General features: G+C 44.3%; 1 protein-coding gene across 1 annotated transcript in view; it reads left to right on the top strand.

Moving 5' to 3' along the window:
• LOC310798896 (glutamate receptor ionotropic, kainate 2-like) overlaps positions 1 to 20278 on the top strand; it is a gene marked incomplete at both ends in the record, with an annotated part of 373179 nt that overhangs the window by 563 nt on the left and 352338 nt on the right. The gene's annotated exons all lie outside the window — the stretch shown is intronic.

Consider the following 20278-nt stretch of genomic DNA (forward strand, 5'->3'; position numbering starts at 1 on the left):
CAGTGTGTGTGTGTGTGTGTGTGTGTGTGTGTGTGTGTGTGTGTGGTGTGTGTGTATATATATACACACACATATACATTATATATATATATATATATTAAATCACACTGAAGGTAAACACAAAAGGAACACACACACACACACACACACACACACACACACACACACACAGAAAACAATAACTAATTAAAAAGAATAAATTATTATTCTTTATGTATCTGATCAGACTGCAGAGAAAAAGCATGTATTTTACCATTTACTAATCTGACCAGAACCACATATTATTACATGTTAATTCATAATGCCATCTGTGACTTTGTCGCTATAATTGTCATTGTTGTCACATTGTTTCTTTGACTAAAACATACAAATAATTTAATTCTTCAATCGATGATGTACAGATTAATTAATTAATTAAAGCTGGAATTGTTTCCCCCCCCCCCTTCTTTCTATCTATGCAGTTGTAGGCTCTAAATCAGATTTTGATGTGTGTGTGTGGCAGAGAGAGAGAGAGAGAGAGGAGAGAGAGAGAGAGCGAGCATTGGTCCTCTCTCTTTGTGATGGAGTCCTTTGACCTTGTGGCCAGTCGATGCAATGACACATGTCTGAAGAGTTGTGTGGTGATTTACTGTGTTCCCAACTTCCGCATCATCCCTTTCTGGCAGAAAGCCTTCAATGCAAAATGCTCCCATGTGCAGACAGACGACAGCAGCGGACTTGGAGGGAGTCGGGGGGCGGAGCTACAGCTGGATAGTTAGGGATGCACCATGATATCGGCACGTCATTGGTCATCGGCCGATAAAGGCTCTATAATGAAATATCGACCCGATATGACATTTCTGCCGATATGATGATGGCCGATATCATCCAAGCCTGTTTAAGTAGGATGAATCTTACAGTTCTTAATGCAAATGTTACACATAATAATAGGGCATGTTTTATATCCTAAGGTGATATATCGGATATCGACAAGAAAAAAATCCAATATCATGCATCCCCAATTATGACCTGAATCTATCTGGATGGACAAAAATGCCTTGCGGTTGCTTTTATTTTTTGCACATTTTTTAGTTTTTCCGGGGGCAGCTATGGGCCTGGTATGGACTGGTATGGACTGGTATGGACTAGTATGGGCCCTGGTATGGACTAGTATGGGCCTGGTATGGGACTGGTATGGGCCTGGTATGGACTGGTATGGGCCTGGTATGGACTGGTATGGCCTGGTATGCAGCAGAGCAATCTATTAAGAGAGTGGCGCCATTTTTCGCCCCCAGTGGTACTTGGGCCAATTTCCCCCCTGCTGCCGCGCTCGCTGCTCCACCCCCTCTGCCGATCTGGGGAGAGCCGTAGACTAGCACCATGCTTCCTCCCGACACATGCGCAGTTGCCAGCCGCTTCTTTTCACCTGACAGCGGGGGAGCTTCACCGGCAGGACGTAGCACGTGGGAGGATCACACTATTCCCACCAGTACCCCGACCGACCAGAGGAGGTGTAGTGCAGCGACCATTATGTTGTGTTTTATCTGCAGACTAAGCAGCCATAGGCTTTAAGGTTATATAAAAAGCATTTATTTTTAAGCGGTACAAACGCTTCTAACGGTGACTTTGTCAGTATGAGCCTGACATGTACCTTACCAAAAAGTTCACCTGGAAGGGTTAGGGTTAGGGAAGCGATGTCACTCAGACAGCCGTGTGTGTGTGTGTGTGTGTGTGTGTGTGTGTGTTGTGTGTGTGTGTGTGTGTGTGTGTGTGTGTGTGTGTGTGTGTGTGTGTGTGTGTGTGTGTGTGTGTGCGTGCGTGCGTGCGTGCGCGCGCGCGCGTGCGTGCGTTGAATGCGTTTGCAATTGCCCAACTGTGATGTCACCCGTGATTTGGGGTCTGGATCAGGCAACAAGGAAGAGGGTGTGTGTGTGAAGTGATGGCACCCAACTGGAAATGTTGTCACGCAATTGCTCGACTGTGATGTCATCAGGCCGTTGTGATGTCATCAGTGATGTCACTCAAGCAATTACACAGATTGGCACGAATCCGTACGGATCAGCCCCCACGGTTCTTCGGAACGCGGTTCGGAACGTGCGTGGTCCGCGGACCGCTCCCCCCCCCCCTTTTTCCTTGCATTTAACGTTTAACGCTAGTGTATGAGAACGCCTGCAGCGCAGCCAGACCCAGACAGGCATCATCATGGCGAGCGCAAGTAGGAGCCGACAAGCAGCTGAATGTGAAAAGCCTCCCGCATCATTTAAATCAGCTGTATGGGAGCATTTTGGCTTCCCTGTCAAATATGATGATGACGGGAGAAGAGTGGTGGACAGAAGCGCTACGGTATGTCGGCATTGTGGCATGAGAAAGCCATAAATACATAAATTGATTTTGACTTTAACTATGGTAATTATGGTATGGCGGCTCTCTCTCTCGTACGCGTGAGCTTCCTCATCCCTTCTCCCCGCTGTAAAGTCTCTCTGAAGGCTGTGGCTAGTGGCTACTAAAGACAGCATCACAACAAATGTATTTCAACACCTCTGAAAAAGCACAGGAATGCGAGCAACGTGTCGCGGGCTGCACAAGATAACGAGAGCCACAACACACACACACACACACACACACACACACACACACGCAAACACGTTATCACCTGACAGTGAAATGTTGCCTTTAGGACACATAACAACAAAACAACACGTGGGGCCAACGAGTAAGTAGCTGCAACGTTATGTTTCCAGACTCACCCTGTCTGTACCCTTGTCAAGTGACTGCAGGTTAGCAAGCAACAGCCAGCAAGTTAGGCATAGCAGCGCCACGCTAAAACAGGAAGTTGGGTTGTTCTGCCTTCAAAGTAAAAGCATATATTGTGTCACTTATGAGAAAAAAATATTTTTTGAGCTGTGCAGGGCAACAAATGGTTAGAGAACTATAATAGTATTACAAAATCGAAAATCTAATTTTGAGAAAAAAAATCTGAGATTTTTTTTTTTTTTTTTTTTTTTTTGCTGATCCGTGCCAGCCCTATAAGCAATTATCTTCTTCTTCTTAGTTAAAATTGGTTAAGTGGTGTCTGTATGTGTGCCCCGCTTACTTCAGCACCTGGATCTGATTCTTGTATTGACTGATGTACTGATGTACTACTAAAACCTGTATTAAATGCATTGTCGTGTCTGATTTGACAGGTTATGTCAAAGCATTTCATTTGGATTCGGTGGCAAAATGCTCTATAAAAACCAAAGTATGTTTGTGACGTTTTTTGATCTACTTTACTAGAAAAAATAAATAAATTAACATTTGAAGTAACAAGTTGTTTTGTGCTAAAATAGTGATGTCCGTTAGATTTGGTTAGGTCAGAGGCTGAGCTATGGAATATTACATCATCCGTCTTTGCTCACTACATCTTAGCGTTTCTCACCCTCAGCTGTGCATTACAGGAAGAGAGCAGAATATATCTTACACCTTGTTTCAGTCATTCATTGCCGCATAGATGGTGGGTTTCACCCCCGCTGGAGTGCAAACCAGGCCGTTTAGAAAAGCAACATTGAAGACGCTGTAAGTGATATGTTTCTGTTTAAATACGTGTTAAATAGCTCTACATTCTGATAGCCATCACGATATAGAGTGTTTGGTCAGTAACATGGGTCTCCCAATCCCTCCGCTCTGCAGTAAAGAGAAAAGAAACGTGTGGAATCCTCTCTACTGATTGGATGAAAGTTGGATGGGATCCTCTCTCCTGATTGGATGAAAGTTGGATGGGAATCTTAGAAAATGTAGTTTCTGTATACTACCGAGCGGAGGACCCATGTTACTGACCAATCACTCTATATCGGTGAAGGCTGTCCGAAAGTAGAGCAATTTAACACATTATTTTTTATTGTATTTTAATTTTAATTTTAATTTTAATTTTAATTTTAATTTTAATTTTAATTTTAATTTTCATCTTTATTTTAATTTTGGTTTTGGTTTCTATACCACTTACGGCACCTTAAACAAAGCAGGAACGCATCAATTGTTGGCTCATGGAAGCGCTCGTTGGATTTTACCCTGGAGCCCGGGTTTGTGTTGAAAAGGTAAAGAGAAAAACGAGACTTATCCGGAGCAGTTTTTGTACGTCTCAGTGCATCCATAGATAATGGCACTTTGTGATGTCAGCAGAACAGAGAAGATGGGTTACATTAGAACAGAGAGATGATGGGTTACATCAGAAGATGGGTTACATTAGGTGTGTCGGCGCTGGCTGCTGTGCTTGGCATTAGCGTGAAGGTCACCGTCTAATGAGCAGATGAGCTAAATGTTGCAGGTTGAAGGCGAGAAAAATTCCCACCTACCAGCAAAACAACTGGCTCTCAGGGAAGCCAAGCTGTCAATAACTGAAGTGAAAAGTTGACATTATCCTACAGGCACAGGAATAATTGGCTCTGCCTGCCCCCACCCCACACCCAGAACTTAAATAAGGAGATTTGCTGAGAACGCGAGCCACTAAGTGGATCATGCATGCCATCCTTCAATGAACAAGCTAATTTCCCGTGTGTGTGTGTGTGTGGGGGGGGGGGGTGTCCTGGTTTTTCCTGCACAGAGGAATTCTTGAACCCCCCCCCCCCCCCCCCCCACAGAAAAAAGTTTTAGTCTTATAAATTAAAACATCCACTAAATTGGGAGGGACATTAATTTATTCATTGATTTTTTCGTTTGCACAAAAAAGAAGGGAAAAAAGCCTGACAATGACCGATATATTTGAGTTCAGTCCCACATTTTGTACCTTGAAATGGCTTCCTTGGTGAAAATGGGGGTGCTGTAAAAAAACACATGGCTCTATACGTTCTGACAGTGACTGATATACCCTGACTACCACCCCAACCCAAAACCAAGCATTTTTTTACTGTATCATTTTAGAGAAGTTCCCAGTTAAAAAGTCCCACATTTTTGACATTGGAATGACTTCAAGTCTGAAACTTGGGGTGCAGAAACAGTTTTTCCCCATCCACTTACATAGGGAAAGCACCAGCAGCGACTTTTTTCTGGGTGTCAAAGTCAAAAATGTCTCTTGATTATCAAGTTTTTTTATGGACAATTTTTTCTTTATTATGCACCTAGGCGTTTTTTTTGTGGAGCTCCCTCCCTCTATGGCTCTGGCCACTATAACTCTGGGCCTGGGCTCGCTCGTAAACACAAGCAGACATGTAAAGCTGTGTTCACACCGAGATATTTATTTTTCTCTCTGTCGCTTGATTCAACCCTTCGGAATCGCTCTGTCGCTCTGTTTAAATCACTCATCAACAGGCACACGAATTGACGGACATGTGGGGGCTATAACGTTACGCAATGTCATGATGTTTGTCCACTACGAGCCACCGTCATTGTTTACAAGCTAAGCCTATCAGCATGCTCCTAATGCGAGCTCTATACCGGTAATACAGACTTCACTTCAAGTCAGCTGTCAGCCTGTCAATGCGGTTTGTTGCCACACAATAAACCAGCAGTTTGTTCCAAGCCAGTGTGATCCTTGACTCACTCTCACACGGCAGCCAATCAGTGTTGAACAGCGAGCGACTGATGCCAGCGTATTTTCGCTCGAGTTGGAATATTTCATCTGGAGCGACGAGCGTATTTTCTCCCTATCGCTCTGTCTCTGTCGCTCGGACGCCCAGAGATTTTTCTCCCGGGCGAATATACGCTCAATCGCTCGTTTGCATTGACTTTGTATGTAAACTGAATGCCAGCGAAAAACTTTAATAGGTCGGTGTGAACGCAGCTTCAGTGTCACATGACCTCTGGCCGCACATCACGTAAGTAAAACCAGGAAGAAAAACCTCTTCTAAATGCTTCCTGCACAAAATGAGCAGCTTATGTTCAAATGGATGGGTGGGTGTGTCCTATACCCTATCCAGTTCTTTTCATACATCCATGCACAAAACAGGAAGAGGGCGTTCTAACGTTTGTCCTCCAGGGACAGGGAACAACGGGGCTTATGGGAAATGTAGTAATTAGGTCTACTTTTGATTTGGATAATTAGGCCTACTTTATTTTATTAATTTCAGCCAAATTATGGACAATTCTGCAATATTCCATGTTTTACAGTTGATTCCATTTTTATTACCAAATTCCATGATTCTGTCTGTTTTTTCCGTTTTTGCGGAAATCATTTGGCCCTAATCTAAACGAGGCTAGCTCAGAACCTAGCATATGGCCAGCGCGATAAAGCGTTCACGAACATCGGCACTCAAATCGGCACACAAATTGGACTGGACAAAGCCAGATATAGGGCCCACAAAAAACAAAATGGCTGGCTGCTCCAATATAATCTAACTCCGAATTAACTAATAATTTAGCCAATTGGATGTCGGAGGAAAGAAAACCATCTGAAGCTTTCTTTGTTGGAGTCCAGGTATGTTTTACAAGAAAGTGCTCGTCATTGTGGACGATAACGTTATCTGACCTGGCTGGCTAACGGTGGATACTCCGCTTGCTTGCTGTGTACCGAGCTCAAAGTAGTAGGCCGTTTTACCCCCTGCGCTGTCCGCGACAAAAACAACTCTCTTCTTCATGAGGTTCATTTCGTATTTGGCGCCGTGACCGCCGGAAGTGTTAACACGACCCGGAAGAATTTGGCCCACTCCCCCACGTCTGAACATAAGGTGAACAGACTATCGGCAAGGCTTGAATCCGCACACAGATGCCTTGCAGGCCTTCTATGACCATCGGGAAAAAAAAAACGAGTCGACTCTGCAGATGTGTCAGACTCCACTCCTCCGCTCTGCCTGCCTGGTACAAGAGTGGGACAAGTAGCAAGAGAGAAATCCCTGTATTCAGTCGCTGTCTGAGAGCTTTATTCACCATGGACCAAACTATACATTTGTCAAACGCCTGACCTCTGACCCCTTCTGCTGAGAGCTGAAACAGTGTTGCGCAGGACCGAACTGCCCTCCTTTTCAACAGCGCAGAACACTAGATTGTGTGATTGTACGATGTCTCTTCTTATGTCACCGTTTGGTGCCGTTTTTCATGAACCGGTTTTATGTCCTCGGTGGCCGCAGTCCGAGACGAATTCCCTGCAGCTGCAATGAGGCCAATCCTACCTCACACAGATCTAAAGAATTAGTGCAGCGTACTTTATGAAGTGAGCCAGGTTTTTGGAATAGGAATATCGGTTAGTGTGCACCTCGATGTGACCGCTACGCTGTATACAGACACTAAGACACTTAAGACAAATACAGACACTAAGACACTAAGACAAATTCCTCGTATGTAACTTGCATACTGTGGCAATAAAAGTGATTCTGAAATGACACACACACACACACACACACACACACACACACATACAGCTACACACAGCTACTCCCTTCTGGTCGGAGGTACACATACCCCAAGATCAGAACCAACAGAGCGAAACATTCATTTATCCCCATGTCAATCATCCAGCTAAATAAGATGTGAGATTCAGGGAATCTGAAGTTTTTATTTGTTGTTTTATTGTTATCAGATATGCACTTTAAATATGCAGGGCTGCTAACACGTGCACTTTAATACACAGTATTATTGCGTATTTTTGTAGTATTTTTGACCACTACAGATGATTTTATGATTTTTACGAGTTGTGTATGTTATTTTAATGTGTCTCTGTGTCCTTATGTACAGTACTGTGCTGTACAACAAATTGCCTCCTTGGAGTTGCCTCCAAGTTTTCTACTACTACTACTACTACTACAACACACACACACACACACACACACACACACACACACACACACACACAGTACCACATCTTGAGATCCAACGAGTGATTTCCTGGTCATTTGTTTACTGCCTGCTAGGGATGTCACAATATATCGTCCCACGATATATCGCGATATCAAAACATGACAATACGTATCGTTGAGATGAAATCTCATATCGCGAGAAAAAGCAGCTGAACATGGTGGTTCACTGATCTGCATCTGATTGCATGCTCGCTCTCCTTTTCATTGCTTTGTTTGAACAGACGAGGGACGTTACAGACACGGAGGATGAAAATGGTGAAATGACTCAAATTAGCGTGGAGGATGCCCCCTCAACTTACAAATCGATCGCAAAAAAATATTGTTAAAATATCGTATCGTTATCGTGAACCCAATATCGTGTATCGTATCGTGAACTGAGTGTATCGTGACACCCCTAACTGCCTGCACTTCTTCCCGATTTGAATGAGCGAGCCTGTCACAACAAGGCGAGGTGATGGAGAACTAGTCGCAAAGACATAATAATAACATCAATTAGAAGCATGCTGGTGTTTATCACTGGATGAATTACATTTGACCCCAATTAGAGGAAGCCAATCTGACACGACGGCATCGTGTTAAGGGTGATCTCTTTTCAAATGAAGTAGCTAGATGTTAACCGTTGAACCATTAACTGACATTAATAATTTTGACCGATTTAATACTATCAGTTAATCAGTGAAAAAAAGAAAATACTTCATGCAGGCGATGTGCTGTGTAATTGTGTCTTCATATTTAATTGAATTGTTGAGCGTTGAGCAGCATTAATTGACGATTGAAAAGTATCAAGTTACTCTTTACCGTTACAACACAGTTGGGAGACACTGTGGAATTGTATGTTTTTTACGAACGCTTTCACAACAGGAAACGGACTGTCAGGGTGAGTGCAGAGCGACTGCATCGCCGAATGACAGACGTGCGCAAGTTAGATGCATTATACAGAGTGATTGAGATACATCTGTAGGCTATATGCATTGATTAACTGTTGTGGTGTGGCCCCCGAATGTAGGCTATTGGAAACTATGGCACGATAATGTATCTGTTTATTTCAGAATAAGGACGTATAAGAGGAGGGGCGACGTCCCGCCTACCTAATCGCTTTCTTACCTGCGGGGCCTCAATGCGCTCCTCATGTGAACAGACAGAGAGACAGACAGACAGAGAGACAGACAGAGAGACAGACAGACAGACAGAGAGACAGACAGACAGAGAGACAGACAGAGAGAGAGACAGACAGACAGACAGACAGACAGACAGACAGACAGACAGAGAGACAGACAGACAGACAGAGAGACAGACAGAGAGACAGACAGACAGACAGACAGACAGAGAGACAGAGAGACAGACAGACAGACAGACAGACAGACAGAGAGACAGACAGACAGACAGAGTGACAGAGTGACAGAGAGACAGACAGACAGAGAGACAGGCAGACAGACAGACAGAGACAGACAGACAGACAGACAGAGACAGACAGACAGACAGGCAGACAGACAGACAGACAGACAGACAGAGACAGACAGACAGACAGACAGACAGGCAGACAGACAGAGACAGACAGACAGACAGACAGACAGACAGACAGACAGACAGGCAGACAGACAGACAGACAGACAGGCAGACAGACAGACAGACAGACAGACAGACAGACAGGCAGACAGACAGACAGACAGACAGAGACAGACAGACAGACAGACAGACAGAGACAGACAGACAGACAGACAGACAGACAGAGAGCATAATGTACTGTACGTGGTGGTTTTTGTAAAATATCGCCGCTATGCAACCGCACAACGTTACTATTTTTAGCCATTTTGGATCAAATAAGCCAAACGTTCCCACTCTTTGACAGCGGCGCGCACCTCCTTGTTAGTGCAAAAAAATGTAAACAGGAAGTCGACAACCAGCAACCGCTGAGAATCATGGGAAACGTAGGTCCAGGAATAAGGTGAATTACCCAGAGCCAAAGTCCATTCAGTGCACAAACCCAATACAAGAGAACCAATTCTCCCATCTGAGATCTTCAAGACGCGGTTCCAGATGAATGGGAGACATTGTGAACTGGCAGAACACTCATTTTACTGTCGCTTTGACACTCAAATGAGGTTTCTCCTACGACACTCTTTACAAGCTTCAAAGCCCTCAATTATACCATTATCTGCAGAAAATCAGTCCAGGGATTGTCATAAGCACCTTTTCCATTTTCCTAATTGATTCTCATGGTAACAGATACGGAGATCAGACAAACTCTTTTTTTCTCTCAGCATATAGCAGTTAGGAATGAATGTAGACAGTGATACAAAACCAACAACGCTGAGCAGAGGTGCCTTTATATATTTAGACAGAAATTCACTGCTATTTCCCTTCTAAAGTGCTTTAGTGTTCATCCTACCTGTCTGCAGTATAACTGTGCTTTATACTCTGCAATCAGCACTTCTAACAGCAATAACCGCTCGGCGAGAGAGGTCCTTCGGTCACGAATGGTATATAAAAATCTGCTTTAAAACAAGTGAGCGCATGCCGCCGCAAATCAAATCTCATCGCGGCTAAATTAATGGTGGGTAATGTCTGGCAAAGGCAAGGACTGGTTTATGACATTGAGACGAGGGGGATCAGTAAAGCCGTTATCTGTTGCCAGCATTTTAAGCAACGCCTTTAAATCACATTCTGTGAAGACTACAGGGGCCATAAAACCCCCGGGGATCGCCCCGTCAAAGGAGCCGGCCATCGCTCCATCAAAGCCATAAGCCGGCCATCGCTCCATCAAAGCCAGAAGCCGGCCATTCCAATAGCTTTGTTTCCCCCGAGGAGCTATTTCAATAAATAAAACCAACCCACTCCCGCAGAAAAGGTCAGACGGCATGTATGCAAGCAATAACTGTATGACGCATTTTCGAGAGCGGACGCACACGCACGCACACACACACACACACACACACACACACACACACACAGACACACACACGCACGCACGCACGCACACACACACACACACACAGAATCCCAGCACCAGCTGGGAAAATGAATGAGTAACTCTCTCCCCTCTCTCAACAACTACTGTTGAAGTGCCCTTAAGCACCCAACTGCTATGGCCTGTGTGAATGTGTGACTGTATCAATGTAAGACCAGACATTGCTGGAAACTAGGGATGGGGCCGATCCGATCCAATATTGGTATCGGGTGCCGATATTGGCACTAATTCACGGATCGGATCGGATCGGATCGGATCGGATTTTTTTTTTTTTCCTTTTCTTCTGCAATTCCAGTGTGGGCCGCACAGGTGGCCGTAATTTGCCCATGTATAATAGTATCCTTCTTTGCCTTTGTATATTTTCTTAATTTTGTCTGCTTTTTGCAAGGTATATTTAAAAAAAAATCTTTACCTGACTTTACCTGATGGGGCAGCGCTCAGGTTTTATGCCTACTTACCCAGGCCAGCCTATCTGTGCCATTCTCTCTATGCACGCCCACCCAGGCCAGCCTATCTGTGCCATTCTCTCTATGCACGCCCACCCAGGCCAGCCTATCTGTGCCATTCTCTCTATGCACGCCCACCCAGGCCAGCCTATCTGTGCCATTCTCTCTATGCACGCCCACCCAGGCCAGCCTATCTGTGCCATTCTCTCTATGCACGCCCACCCAGGCCAGCCTGTCTGTGCCATTCTCTCTATGCACGCCCACCCAGGCCAGCCTATCTGTGCCATTCTCTCTATGCACGCCCACCCAGGCCAGCCTATCTGTGCCATTCTCTCTATGCACGCCCACCCAGGCCAGCCTATCTGTGCCATTCTCTCTATGCACGCCCACCCAGGCCAGCCTATCTGTGCCATTCTCTCTATGCACGCCCACCCAGGCCAGCCTATCTGTGCCATTCTCTCTATGCACGCCCACCCAGGCCAGCCTATCTGTGCCATTCTCTCTATGCACGCCCACCCAGGCCAGCCTATCTGTGCCATTCTCTCTATGCACGCCCACCCAGGCCAGCCTATCTGTGCCATTCTCTCTATGCACGCCCACCCAGGCCAGCCTATCGGTGCCATTCTCTCTATGCACGCCCACCCAGGCCAGCCTATCGGTGCCATTCTCTCTATGCACGCCCACCCAGGCCAGCCTATCTGTGCCATTCTCTCTAGGCACGCCCACCCAGGCCAGCCTATCTGTGCCATTCTCTCTAGGCACGCCCACCCAGGCCAGCCTATCTGTGCCATTCTCTCTATGCACGCCCACCCAGGCCAGCCTGTCTGTGCCATTCTCTCTATGCACGCCCACCCAGGCCAGCCTACAGTATCTGTGCCATTCTCTCTATGCACGCCCACCCAGGCCAGCCTATCTGTGCCATTCTCACTGCTGTTTTTACAAAGTGTGGGGAAAAAAGAAAAAATAATTTCAACAAATATTTGACTGAATTCACTTTTATTTGCCTTAGCGCGCTGCCAGTCTGAATGATCAGCTCTCTTAAATTGAGTGTAGCAGTGGTGGCTTTGTGAACATTAGACTGTGTCCTGGCCCACAGCCAACTGACTCCTCTGGTAAATATATTTCAATCAGTGCTCTAAGCTGCTTAAAATATTCAGATTTTCACTCACAGTGCGTGTTTATAGAAATTTGAAACTATGGCAGACTGGCAAAATCAGTTACATGGCTGAAATATATATCATTTCACACTTTTGGCAACAAAAAGGAAACGGGCAGGAGCATGGGCGAGGCGTTAAACCCCCCCATGCAGTGTGTGTGTGTGTGTGTGTGTGTGTGTGTGTGTGTGTGTGTGTGTGTGTGTGTGTGCGTGTGTGTGTCTCTGATACGGCTGGCTTTGAGATGCTCTGTCTCTCCAGGCATGTTCCTCCTCCACGCGCAAATTTTAATATGCCTCAGTCCTGAAATTATCATTCTAAAAGCCGCTTCCCCTCGCCTCGAAACAGAAAGTCGGCTCCCCGTTAGTTTTGCGCAAATAGCAAAAATAAGGCATAATGTATATTCGTCCGTAATTAGGCGAATCTCGGAGTCAGCGCCTCAGGAGGGGGGGTCTCATAGCCGCCGTGCCTCGCTGGGATGGCCCCGGAGAGGCCAAGTGCTGACTGGATAAACTCTGGAGTGGAAGCTGGAGGTGACTTACCGTGTGTGTGTGGACTCACCTCACGTTGGTGATGGTGGTGACGGTGCTGTTCTCTCGCTGTACCGGACACACTGAGGACATCACAGATCCGTTTCCCTGTATCAGTGTATTCCGGTAATACGAGTCAGCACGTTTAATGACACACCGTCCTGTACTCCCCACGATTGTATTCCCGTCATCCGTCCTACAACGCTCACGGATCTTCTAAGAGCACCACCACGCTGGTGCCTGTGGATGGAGAAGAAACGTGATATAACACTGTATTATGTTATATCTTATCTATAGAATGTGCAATACAATATTGTATATCTTATATCTTATCTATAGAATGACGGAAACCAGAAGGACACTCTGTCCCGTCCTTCCTTCTGTCCTTCTGCGTCCATTCGTCTCTGCGTCTGGTTGGCCCGATCGATCTGAAACTGCACAAATTGAGCTTTGGAATAAAGGCAGGACGTGACAAAGATGTTTTTTTCCATGATTCCAGATTTAAAGGTCCTATCCGTAAGTTTAGTATTTAGATACAGTATGGGGGAATGATCAAACGAGTTTCCGACACTAGCTCACGCGTCTTCTCCTTTGGCAAACATGACCATATTGCATTGTAGTATATGGGAGAAAATATAGGGTACATTCGCTGTTCACTATTTATTTATTTATTTATTTATTTATTTAAAAAGGATCCCCATTAGCTGATGCTTGTGGCACCAGCTAATCTTCCTGAGGTCCAAATACAATAATGCGATACAATACAAGTCTTATATACATATATTCGATCACATTTGTGTGATGTTTTGTGTGATGTTTGACAGTTATTGAGTGTTAAAGTGTGGACCAGTGACATCACTGGTCCACACTAACTCAAATTAATAACTCATTAACTCAAATCAACTCTCAATAACTGTCAAACTAGATTAATGATGAATAGTTTGACAGTTATTGAGAGTTGATTTGAGTTAATGAGTTAATAATTTGAGTTAGTGTAGAGCAGTGATGTCACTGGTCCACACTTTAACACTCAATAACTGTCAAATTAAATGACAGACTTCAAAACCGTTTACAGTTTTCTGATATACTACTGATGTTCTAATGATACAAAGCTGGTTGAAAATGGGCGGAGTGTTCCTTTAGTCCATAATTATTTTTGTATGCCGGTACTGGCATGAGTGCATGTGAGATTGATCTGGTGATGCGTTCTTGTCTTGTGTTGTGTCTTGGGAGTAAAGCTATAAGTGTTGGGAGAAGAGTTGTTTCTGAGCATAAAATAAAACTTAATGGCTAGACTTTTTGTGTAGTTCTGAAAAGTTGTAGCAGAGGAGTGTGAGAGTGCAGTACAGTGGTGAGTCCAAGGTGGAAAATTACCATGAATTTTATATGCTCTGTTGTAGAGTCTTGCTATGGGTTCTATGGTTTCCTTTGTCGTGAGTGACCAGATTGGAAGACAGTAGGATATTGTTGAAAGAAAAATTGCATGTAGGTATTTGAAACAGTGAGGGTGAGAAATGGTCTAATCTTACTGTAAACAAATAGTTTCTGATTTGCATTTTTGACTAGGTTATTGATGTGATGTTTGTAGGTGAGGTGAGTATCAAGTGTTACTCCGAGGTATTTATAGGCTTCTGTTATGGAATTATTATTGTTATGGTTATTTTATAGTGGAATATAGTGAATCAAATTAAAGTTGAGAATTAGGACACTGGTGCAAAATGGCCAACACGCTATATAGTCCACTATTTCTGTCATAGGGACCGCTTTGGAACAGGGGCTCCAGTCTTTGGGAAACCCTATAGGCTTATCCAGATGTCTCTATCGTCTCTCTCTCTCTCTGGCTGTTGAGACAGATGTTGGCAGAGCAGAGAGCCCCTCTGTCTGCCAGGTAACGGGCCTGTGATTGAGAACGGCAGAGACACCTCTGAGTCAATAACTCATTTGCAGAAGCGCTATGTATTAGAATGATCTTGCTGAGGGGAAGGTAAGCCTCCTCGCCGTCAGACTCCAGCACGCATCCTGCCCCCTCGCCTTCGCTAAAGAAAACCAGCATCATAATCTGCCGGGGAAAATCGATCAAATTCCACCAGCGGCCCACAATGCACCACACGCGCTCTTATCTGTCCATCGCCTGGATTTCTGCTGATACGCCATAAATCCAATACCCTCAATGTCATATTAACATTCCAGGCCCTTTAGATTGGCTGCCGGATTGAGACCGACGTCTGCCCTCTCCCAGGGGACGGATTATATGTCAATAATGTCCTCGGTGCCAGGGAGCGTCTTTCATTAGCTTGTATTTAGATTGAAGTGTCCTCTGTATGAGAGCCGCCGCCGCTGCTGCTGCTGCTGCTGTGTCTGTAAGTGTGTCGAAACAGTATGCGAAATGGTCTGTGCGTGCGTGCGTGCGTGCGTGCGTGCATTGATTGATTGAAAAGTGTATTTCTATAGGGACAGATACATAAACATAGAGCATTCACAGGAAACAGTCTTTGTTACATATCCTGACATTTATAGCCTAAGCTGGTTTGCTATGTTTGTCCCTAGATGTTATAAGGCAAATATAAAAACAGGCTACAGAATACAGTCTATAGAAGACAGCTGTTAGGTTACACAAAATATAAAACATAAAACAAATATACATGTGTTATGTACAGTATATAAGATATGTAGTAAATATACATTAGTGTGTGTAATGTAGTACATTAATAACATCAAGGAAAGCAACATAAGATTAGCAACTTAAAATGGGGAGTTTTATCCACACTCACACCCATCCACTCTCACACTTAGTCAATTACACTGGCAACATCCATCTATCCTACATACACACACACACACACACACACACACACACACACACACACACACACACACACACACACACACACACACACACACACACACACACACACATCTAAACAAGACACACATCTAAACAAGACACACACACTCACACACCCACCGCACACATGCACAGCAGATCAGTTACAAGTGAGAGCATGACTGCTGGCTCTTCAAATACTGTTTCACATTGAGTTTAAAATGATCCCAGTCGTGGTCTTGTTTAAGATATGTAGGTAATGAGTTCCAGTGTGTGTGTATTTGGTAGCCTGGGTCATGTGCACGAGTTGGTTGTGAGGGGGGCCTTCAGATGGCTGGTCTCCCCAAGAGAAGGGCCAAGCAGTTAGCGATGTATTGTTCACTATCTGCTGCACTGGTTGCTGCTCAATATGGAGAAGGCGTTTTCTATATCCATGAAGTGGCTACTGACTGTATGTTATCTTTCAGGGTTTCCTCTATATACTGTACATCTCGCAGAATAATATGAAAAGTCATGAAACATGTCATGAAGTCAGGACAGCTACTTGAAAGATTCTAAAATATAAGATCGCTTTGATTTGTTTGACTTTTTTTAAATAGTTTTGATATTATATTTGATAATAATAATAATAATAATAATAATATATATATATATATATATATATATATATATATATATATATATATATATATATATATTATTATTATTATTATAATCGCTTTGATTTGTTTGACTTTTTTTAAATAGTTTTGATATTATATTTGATAATAATAATAATAATAATAATAATATATATATATATATATATATATATATATATATATATATATATATATATATATATTTATTATTATTATTATTATTATTATTATTATTATTATTATTATTATTATTATTATTATTATTATTATTATTATTATTATTATTATTATTATTATTATTATAGAGAGAGAGTAATGTTAGTTGAGTATAACTGAAATAACATATTTAGTGTTTTGGGGACCTGGCCAAGAAAAGCAGTACAAAGTTACAGACGCGACACACAAACATGACAATTAAATAACATGACTTTTAGAAATAAATGGTGCACACTGCAAAGCACATCCTGTTATAGAAAAGCCCATCTGTGCCGGCGTACTACACGAGCAGCACCTAGTAGGTACAACAAAACCCTTCAACAAAATCCTAGAGGAAACAGTCTTTACATCCACTACTGCTGTCACCCTGTGCGTTATTATCCTGTGTGTTATTATCCTGGGTGTTATTATCCTGTTTGTTTGCAACAATGTGGTTGCCAATTAGACCCTTTTGTAATGTGTGACTGCATTAATAGTGTTTATGTCCTTTGTATCTTGTATCTATTCTATGTGGACATAAATACATCCTTTACATGTCTGTGTGTGTGCTCGTGCGTGCGTGCGTGTGTGTGTGTGTGTGTGTGTACTCGTGCGTGTGTGTGTGTGTGTGTGCTCGTGTGTGTGTGTGTTCATGCTTGTGTGTGCTCGTGCGTGCGCAGTATATGCTTGTCCTTACAGCCCCATCCTTTCTCTACTTTCTGCCTCAATAGAGTAGTCGGCTCAGATAAGTCGACTGTGTGTGTGTGTGTGTGTGTGTGTGTGTGTGTGTGTGTGTGTGCGTGCGTCTATGGGGGGACAAGTGTAGCCTGGCAGTTACAGGGTGCGTCTCGTAACTGGAAGGTCACAGGACAGACTGCGTCAGTTCCTACAGAAAGGCCAGTCAGTCACGTGTCCTTGAGGATGATGCTGACTTGCTTACTCATTATAATGTATTTCTTTATAAAATATATTTGTATCTTTTCTTTTCCTGATTCCTTCTCCACCCAATTTTCTCCACAATTGCACTTGGCCAATCTGCCCTGCTGATTCCCGGTCGTTGCTCCACCCTCTCTGGCGATCTGGAGAGAGTTGTAGACTAGCACATGCTTAGCACATGCTTAGCACATGCTTCCTCCGATACATGTGCACTCGCCAGCCACTTCTTTTCACCTGACAATGCAGAGTTTAACTGGCAGGGCACAGCGCGTGTGAGGATCACTCTCTTCCCCGCAGTTATTAATAAACTTGGTCTCAGTGAAAATGACTTAATGTAAGGAAATGATCTGATACAAATTTGTGCCATATTTTTCTAGTGATGGCTAATGCGCTATAAAACACGATTAAACACGATTTCACACGGAAGCCTGTCTTTATTGTCACACGAACACCGATGTTGTCGTCACTGGTCGGATGATGATCTTCTGCATGTTTTTAGTGGGGGGTTATGTACGGAGGAACCCCCTGGGGGGTACGGGGAGAACATGCAAACTCCACACAGAAAGGCCCTTTCGACGAGATAGCCCACCTGGGCAGTAGGCACTGAAGATATGGGGGGGTCACAACTCCAGCGCCCACAGCGTCCCAGGCGAGAATCGAACTCAGGACCTTCGAGCTGTGAGGCGACAGCGCTACCAACTGCGCCACCGTACCCCCCCTATACCTCCTATTATGCACACTATGCCGGATTTACCCTCAATACCAACTGCCAACTGCAAAAAACTCTTCCCATGAGCCTCCTCAGCCGCCGAAGAAAGTACATTCACCTATTTTGACTGGGGAGTCACCCAAGAGGATGGGGGAAGGTGGCGCTGTGTTCTTCCTGTAGTCCACAGCCATCTCCACTGTCTTCTGGGCATTGAGCTCCAGGTTATTTTGACTGCACCACCAGGTCATCAGGTGGTCGATCTCCTGTCTGTACGCAGACTCGTCTCCGTTAGAGATGAGCCCTATGAGGGTGGTGTCATCTGCACCATCTACATCATGACCATCATGATCTTCATCTTCTGTGGGTTGTGTGAGCGCAAAGTGTGTGTGTGAGAGAGAGAGAGAGAGTCGGAGAGAGAGAAAGGCTGCCTGACAAGCAGAGATGTGTGAACACAGCGGTGAGTGCGTTGAGGCTATTTGTCAGTGAATAAATGCTACTACTGTACATCTAAACATGTTTCTGATGTCCGCAACGAGCCTCGTTATTCAAATCTTCAATTACAAACCTGTTTGTAATTGTCGCTTGTCCCTTGATCTGCATCTCATCTCATCTTTTTCTTTTTTCTTTCGTTCTCCACATGCCGCCTGGCCTGCTCAGCAAAACCTCGCTCTGTGCTCAGCTCCATAAGAGCAACAATAAGATTAAAGATAAGATACTCATAATTGAACATGATACGGGGATATTGTCGCACCGCGCACAGACACACGGACGGACCTTTAAAAGGGAGACTTTAGGAGCGGGCCGCGGTCATAATAGGCAAATGAGAGCACACTCTGGCACAAACTGGACCGTGCGTAAAGTCAAAATTTCATTGAGCCAGCCGCACTCTCGTTTAGTGTAGAACGTCGGATTGAATTTGCGAACTCGCCCCTGGCCAGCTCGTCAAGATAACTTTTGAGAATAAGGACAGGTGGTCAGCTCATTGTGCTTCACATGTGGCAGAAGCGGCATGTGGAGAACAAGAGAGAAAAGCAAACGACGAGAGACGCAGGTCAAATGGCAAACAGGTTTGTAATTAATGAAAAAAGAGTCCCGCACACTGTTAAATTGCAATCAAATTTGTTTTAATGTGACATTTCGGTCACCGACCTTTTTGTTTGAAAAAGGTCGGTGACCGAAACGTCACATTAAAACAAATTTGATTGCAATTGAACAATGTGCGGGACTCTTTTTTCACTAATTAGGACTTTTTGTCTTTGCCCGACGCACCTGTCCTGGAAGATGTGTGGAGTTTTTCTTCAATCAGGTTTGTAATTAAAGAATTGACTAACGAGGCTCACTGCGGCCATCAGAAACAAAATGTACAGTAGTAGTAGCATTTATTCACTGCATTCACACACCTCTGGCCGCCAGGCAGGCACTGTTGACACACACAAACAAACACACACACACACACACACACACACACACACACACACACACACACAGTCGTCATCTTTCACTATTTTGTTGACATCGCACAACCCTATTAGGAAGTCTGTGGACCATCTGATGGACTCGGGCACGGCAAAACACATTTTTCCCCGAGAAACTCCGGTGTTGCACAGACAAGGAGGCGGCCATTATTGTTTTGGTAGCGCAGTGCTAGTGGTGTTCCTGATTGGCCAACTTGCGCTTTCAATCACAGGGCACTGAGCGCGGTCGCCGATTGGCTCTTCCACTTTGCAGTTTCTGCTTAAAGCCCTCCAGGGCTTGAGGCCAGGCGGTCCCGCAGAATGCAATGAAATGTGAGTTTACGTGACCTGCTGGTTTACCAGGCTAGCCCAGGAGAGGGTCCATGATGTATTTGAGCTAGGACAGAACAAGGCGCTCGAAGGACTTCATGACGGGTTTGACGGGTTGGTAGTCTTTTAGTGCCACGGGCACTTGTCTTTTTGGGGACGGGGATCATAGTTGAGGACTTGACGCAGGCTGAAAGGTGGCATGTCCTCAATGAGGTGTTGAAGATGTTGGTGAACACTAGGGTTGGGGGATAAAAATCGATACACCATAGTATCGCGATATTTTGCCTGACGATATTGTATCGATATTTGGACGCCAAGTATCAATATTGCAAAAATAAATAAAACATTT

The sequence above is a fragment of the Poromitra crassiceps genome, assembly GCF_964638095.1.
Source record: "Poromitra crassiceps genome assembly, chromosome: 26".
Classification (NCBI taxonomy): Eukaryota; Metazoa; Chordata; class Actinopteri; order Beryciformes; family Melamphaidae; genus Poromitra; species Poromitra crassiceps.